At 49.2% G+C, this 5,000-nt stretch overlaps 1 protein-coding gene across 1 annotated transcript in view; it reads right to left on the bottom strand.

Moving 5' to 3' along the window:
- The window catches only part of megf8 (multiple EGF-like-domains 8), a 173,655-nt gene extending 173,222 nt beyond the window's left edge, over positions 1 to 433 (bottom strand). Inside the window, exon 1 of the mRNA XM_068018430.1 lies at positions 371 to 433. The gene's annotated coding sequence lies outside the window, so the exon portion shown is untranslated. The remainder of the gene's footprint in view (positions 1 to 370) is intronic.
- Positions 434 to 5,000: the final 4,567 nt, after the last annotated feature.

Here is a 5,000-nt window from a genome sequence, read left to right as displayed (position 1 = left end):
TCCTTCTCTCTCCCTCTGTTTCCTTCTCTCTCTCTCTCTGTTTCTCTCTCTCTCTGTTTCTCTCTCTCTCTGTTTCTCTCTCTCTCTGTTTCCTTCTGTCTCTCTCTGTTTCTCTCTCTCTGTTTCTCTCTCTCTCTGTTTCTCTCTCTCTCTCTCTCTGTTTCTCTCTCTCTCTCTCTGTTTCCTTCTGTCTCTCTCTCTGTTTCTCTCTCTCTCTGTTTCTCTCTCTCTCTCCCTCTGTTTCCTTCTCTCTCCCTCTGTTTCCTTCTCTCTCTGTCTCTCTCCCTCTGTTTCCTTCCTTCCTTCTCTCTCTCTCTCTGTGTTTCTTTTTCTCTCTCTCTCTCTCTCTCTCTGTGTTTCTCTCTCTCACCCTGCGTTTCTGTCTCTCGGTCCCATAATATGGCGAACTGCAATTTGCAAAGTGAAACACGTGACTGCAGCCAGAGGTCACAGCGCCTGACTGCGGGAGCGTCACGGATACTAGCCAATGGGGAACGAGGAATCCACGCCAACTCCGCCAATAAGAAGCGAGAACAGCGGTCCCGCTCCGCCAATAGGGAGCGAGAACACCCCGCCCCCACCAATAGAATGCAAGGGCTGTACTCCCTCCTCCACAGGGTCTGGAGACTCTCTCGGCCAATAGAGTGTGAAGAATCTACTCCCCACCAATAGGGAGCGAGAACTCCAGTCCCTCCACCTATAGGGAGCGAGAACTCCATGCCTCTGCCAATAGGAAGGAGGGCTACATGCATCCACCAATAGAGAGCAAAAGCACCACTCCGCGGCCAATAGGGAGCATGAACTCCAGTCCCCAGCCAATAGGGAGCAAGAGCTCTACTCCTCTGCCAATAGGGAGAGAGGACTCCACTCAGCCAATAGGGAGCAAAAATTTCACTCTGCCTCCACCTATAGGGAGGGAGAGCTACTCTCCTCCGCCAATAGGGAATGAGGAATCCACTCCCTGCCAAAGGAAGCGAGAGCTCCACTGCTCTCCCAATAGGGAGTGAAATCTCCAACAATCCACCAATAGGGAATGAGAGCTCAACTCTTCTGCCAAAAGGGAGTGAAGGCACCACTCACCCACGAATACGGAGCGAGGATGCCACCCTCCAGCCAATGGGAAGTGAGGGCTCCACTCCCCAGCCAATGGGGAGGCAGGGCTCCAACCCGCCGCCAATATGGAATTTAGATGCCACTCCCCCGCCAATAGGGAGTGGGTGATCCACTGCCCACTGTCATGCTAGGTCCCCACCAGCCAAGAATGAGGCACATCAGTTTTGTCATGAACAATGAATTTTAACTGTTGTTGGAACTAGGAAATGGCTGGTTAAACAGATCAGCCATGGCTGGAAAAAAAACATTTACATACTAAGAGACATCGAAGGTGAAGAAGCACATTCCAGAGCTTGCTAAGAAGGATACAATCCACAAGGGCCAGGACTGGTTAGACCTGGTCAAATGACTAACTGGTTGTTCCAAGATTTTCTTTTGAACTGGCCACAGGGAGTTTGAACTCAGAAAGACTGTTTGCTCCTGGACCAAGAAGATAGAACAAAGAACAAAGAACAAAGAAAATTACAGCACAGGAACAGGCCCTTCGGCCCTCCAAGCCTGCGCCGATCCAGATTCTGTATCTAAACATGACGCCTATTTTCTAAGGGTCTGTATCTCTTTGCTTCCTGCCCATTCATGTATCTGTCTAGATACATCTTAAAAGACGCTATCGTGCTCGCGTCTACCACCTCCGCTGGCAACGCGTGCCAGGCACCCACCACCCTCTGCGGAAAAAACTTTCCACGCATATCCCCCCTAAATTTTTCCCTTCTCACTTTGAACCCGTGACCCCTAGTAATTGAATCCCCCACTCTGGGAAAAAGCTTCTTGCTATCCACCCTGTCTATACCTCTCATGATTTTGTACACCTCAATCAGGTCCTCCCTCAACCTCCGTCTTTCTAATGAAAATAATCCTAATCTACTCAACCTCTCTTCATAGCTAGCGCCCTCCATACCAGGCAACATCCTGGTGAACCTCCTCTGCACCCTCTCCAAAGCATCCACATCCTTTTGGTAATGTGGCGACCAGAACTGCACGCAGTATTCCAAATGTGGCCGAACCAAAGTCTTATACAACTGTAACATGACCTGCCAACTCTTGTACTCAATACCCCGTCCGATGAAGGAAAGCATGCCGTATGCCTTCTTGACCACTCTATTGACCTGCGTTGCCACCTTCAGGGAACAATGGACCTGAACACCCAAATCTCTCTGTACATCAATTTTCCCCAGGACTTTTCCATTTACTGTATAGTTCACTCTTGAATTGAATCTTCCAAAATGCATCACCTCGCATTTGCCCTGATTGAACTCCATCTGCCATTTCTCTGCCCAACTCTCCAATCTATCTATATTCTGCTGTATTCTCTGACAGTCCCCTTCACAATCTGCTACTCCACCAATCTTAGTGTCGTCTGCAAACTTGCTAATCAGACCACCTATACTTTCCTCCAAATCATTTATGTATATCACAAACAACAGTGGTCCCAGCACGGATCCCTGTGGAACACCACTGGTCACACGTCTCCATTTTGAGAAACTCTCTTCTACTCTCCAGTCTGCTCCCATCTCTTTCTCACAAGTCTCTGAATCCACTGAAGACATATGAACCCCAAGAGAAAAAAGTCTCCTACAGCGAACAAGGTTTAAGAAGACTACTGGGCCCCAATGAAAAGCAATATCTACCGACAATCAAGGACTCTACAATGAGCTCTAAGATCTGTAACAAAAAACCCTATTCAGAGATTGCCTCAATTTTTTGCACTTTATCTCTTCTGCTCTGTTCTGTCTCTGCATGTCTATATTGCGTATGCATGCTCAGATGGGTGCGTCGTGTATTGTAGGCGTTAACTGAATTAGAGTTTAAGTTTAAGTTTAATAAATTTCAACTCTTCTTTTATAAAGCTAAGAAAGCCTGTTTGTGTTGGTTTCTTTGCCTTATCATTGGAAAGTGGTAAACAAGGATTCACCAAGGGGGAGCTAAAAACACAATGTGCTTAAGAATAAAACCCTGTTACAGTAAGACCAGGCGAAGGCTGAGCCGGACCCTCTAGACACCTTTCTCACCTGGTCGTAACACCACCAACAGGGAGAGAGCTCCATTCCCAACCAACAGCAAGTAGAGGTGGGGATGTTTGGTAGGAATATGGGATTAGTGTAGGATTAGTATGGATGGGTGGTTGATGTTCGGCGCAGACTCGGTGGGCCGAGGGGCCTGTTTCAGTGCTGTATCTCTAATCTACTCTCCCTCCAGTAGGGAGCAGGAGAGCCACACCCCCATGAATAGGGGGCTGGAGGCCCACTCGCCCACCAAAAGAGAGCTGGAGCTCCACTGAATGCCAAAAGGGAGGAGATCCATCTCCGTCAATAGGGAGCAAGGACTCCACTCCCTCTAATTGTGGGAGCAGGAACTCCACTCCCCCGAAGCCAATAGGCAGTGAGTCCTCCAATCCCCCTAACCAATAGGAAGTGAGAGCTCCACTCCTCTGCCAATATTGAGTGAGGAATCCATTCTCCCACCAATAGGGAACGAAGACTCCAGTCCCCAACCAATAGAGAGCAAGAGCTCCACTCCCTCTGCCAATAGGAAGTGGAAGCTCCACTTCTGCACCAATAAGGAGCGAGGATTCCACTCCCCCACTCATAGGGAATGACAGCTCCACTCCCTCCACCAATAGTGAACGGGGACTCCACTCCTGCGCAAATGGGGAGCGAGGACTCTATGCCTCCACCAATGGTGATGAAGGTCTCCAGTCCTCCACCAATAGGGAGCGAGGGTTCCGTTCACCCAGCCAATAGGGAGCAAGAACTCCATTCTTCCACCAGTAGGGAGAGAGCGATCCACTCCCCACCATTAGTGAGCGAGGGCTCACCCCTCCACAAATAGAAAGCAAGGACGGCACTCCCCCACCAATAAGGACTGAGAGCTCCACTGCTTTGACAATAGGGAGCAATGGCTCATCTCCTCCGCCAATAGGAAGTTATCTCTCCACTGTCGCTGTCAGGAGGGAGCGAGGACCTGAGTCTCAACAATATGGAGCAGGAGCTCCACTCCGTCAATAGGGAGGGAGGACTCCATTCCTCTATCAATAGGGAGGGAGGGCTCCACTCCTCCACCAATAGGGAGGGAGGACTCTACTCTTGACAATAGGGATCAAGAGTGCCACAACCCAGCCAATAGTGAGCGAGGGCTCCACTGCTTCTGCCAATAGGGAGCAGGAGCTGCACTCCTTCCAAGACAGAGTGAGGGATCCACTCCTTGTAGGGCGTGAAAAATCCACTCCCCGTCAATAGGGAGCAAGAGAATCCACTCCTCCACCAATATGAAGCGAAGGCTCCACTCCTCCACTAATAGGGAGCGAGGACACCGCTCCCCACCGATAGCAAGTGAGGGCTCCACTACTCCACCAATAATGCAAGGCTGGATTGCATCTATTTTAATGCAAGGAGTCTTACTAGTAAGGCAGATGAATTGAGGGTGTTGATTAACACATGGGAATATGATATTATTGCTATCACAGAGACATGGTTGAGGGAAGGGCAGGACTGGCAGCTCAATATTCCAGGGTATAGAATCTTCAGGTGTGACAGGGGAGGGGGTAAAAGCGGAGGTGGCATTGCACTGTTGATCACTGAGGAGTCAATTGCTGCAGTAAGGAGGGATGATATCTTAGACGGTTCCTCAAATGAGGAGATATGGGTAGAACTTAAAAACAAAAAGGGGGCAATCGCTTGGCTGGGAGTGTACTACAGGCCTCCAAACAGTCAGGGAGAGATAGAGGAACAGATATGTAGGCAAATCTCAGAGAGGTGCAAAAATAATAGGGAATAATAGTAGGGGATTTCAACTTCCCCAATATTAACTGGGATAGTCTTAGTGCAAAAGGCTTAAAGGGGGCAGAATTCTTAAAGTGCATCCAGGAGAGCTTTTTGAGCCAGTACGTA

Source organism: Heterodontus francisci, chromosome 39 (assembly GCF_036365525.1).
Source record: "Heterodontus francisci isolate sHetFra1 chromosome 39, sHetFra1.hap1, whole genome shotgun sequence".
NCBI lineage: Eukaryota > Metazoa > Chordata > Chondrichthyes > Heterodontiformes > Heterodontidae > Heterodontus > Heterodontus francisci.
This window is presented reverse-complemented; position numbering and strand designations above follow the sequence as displayed.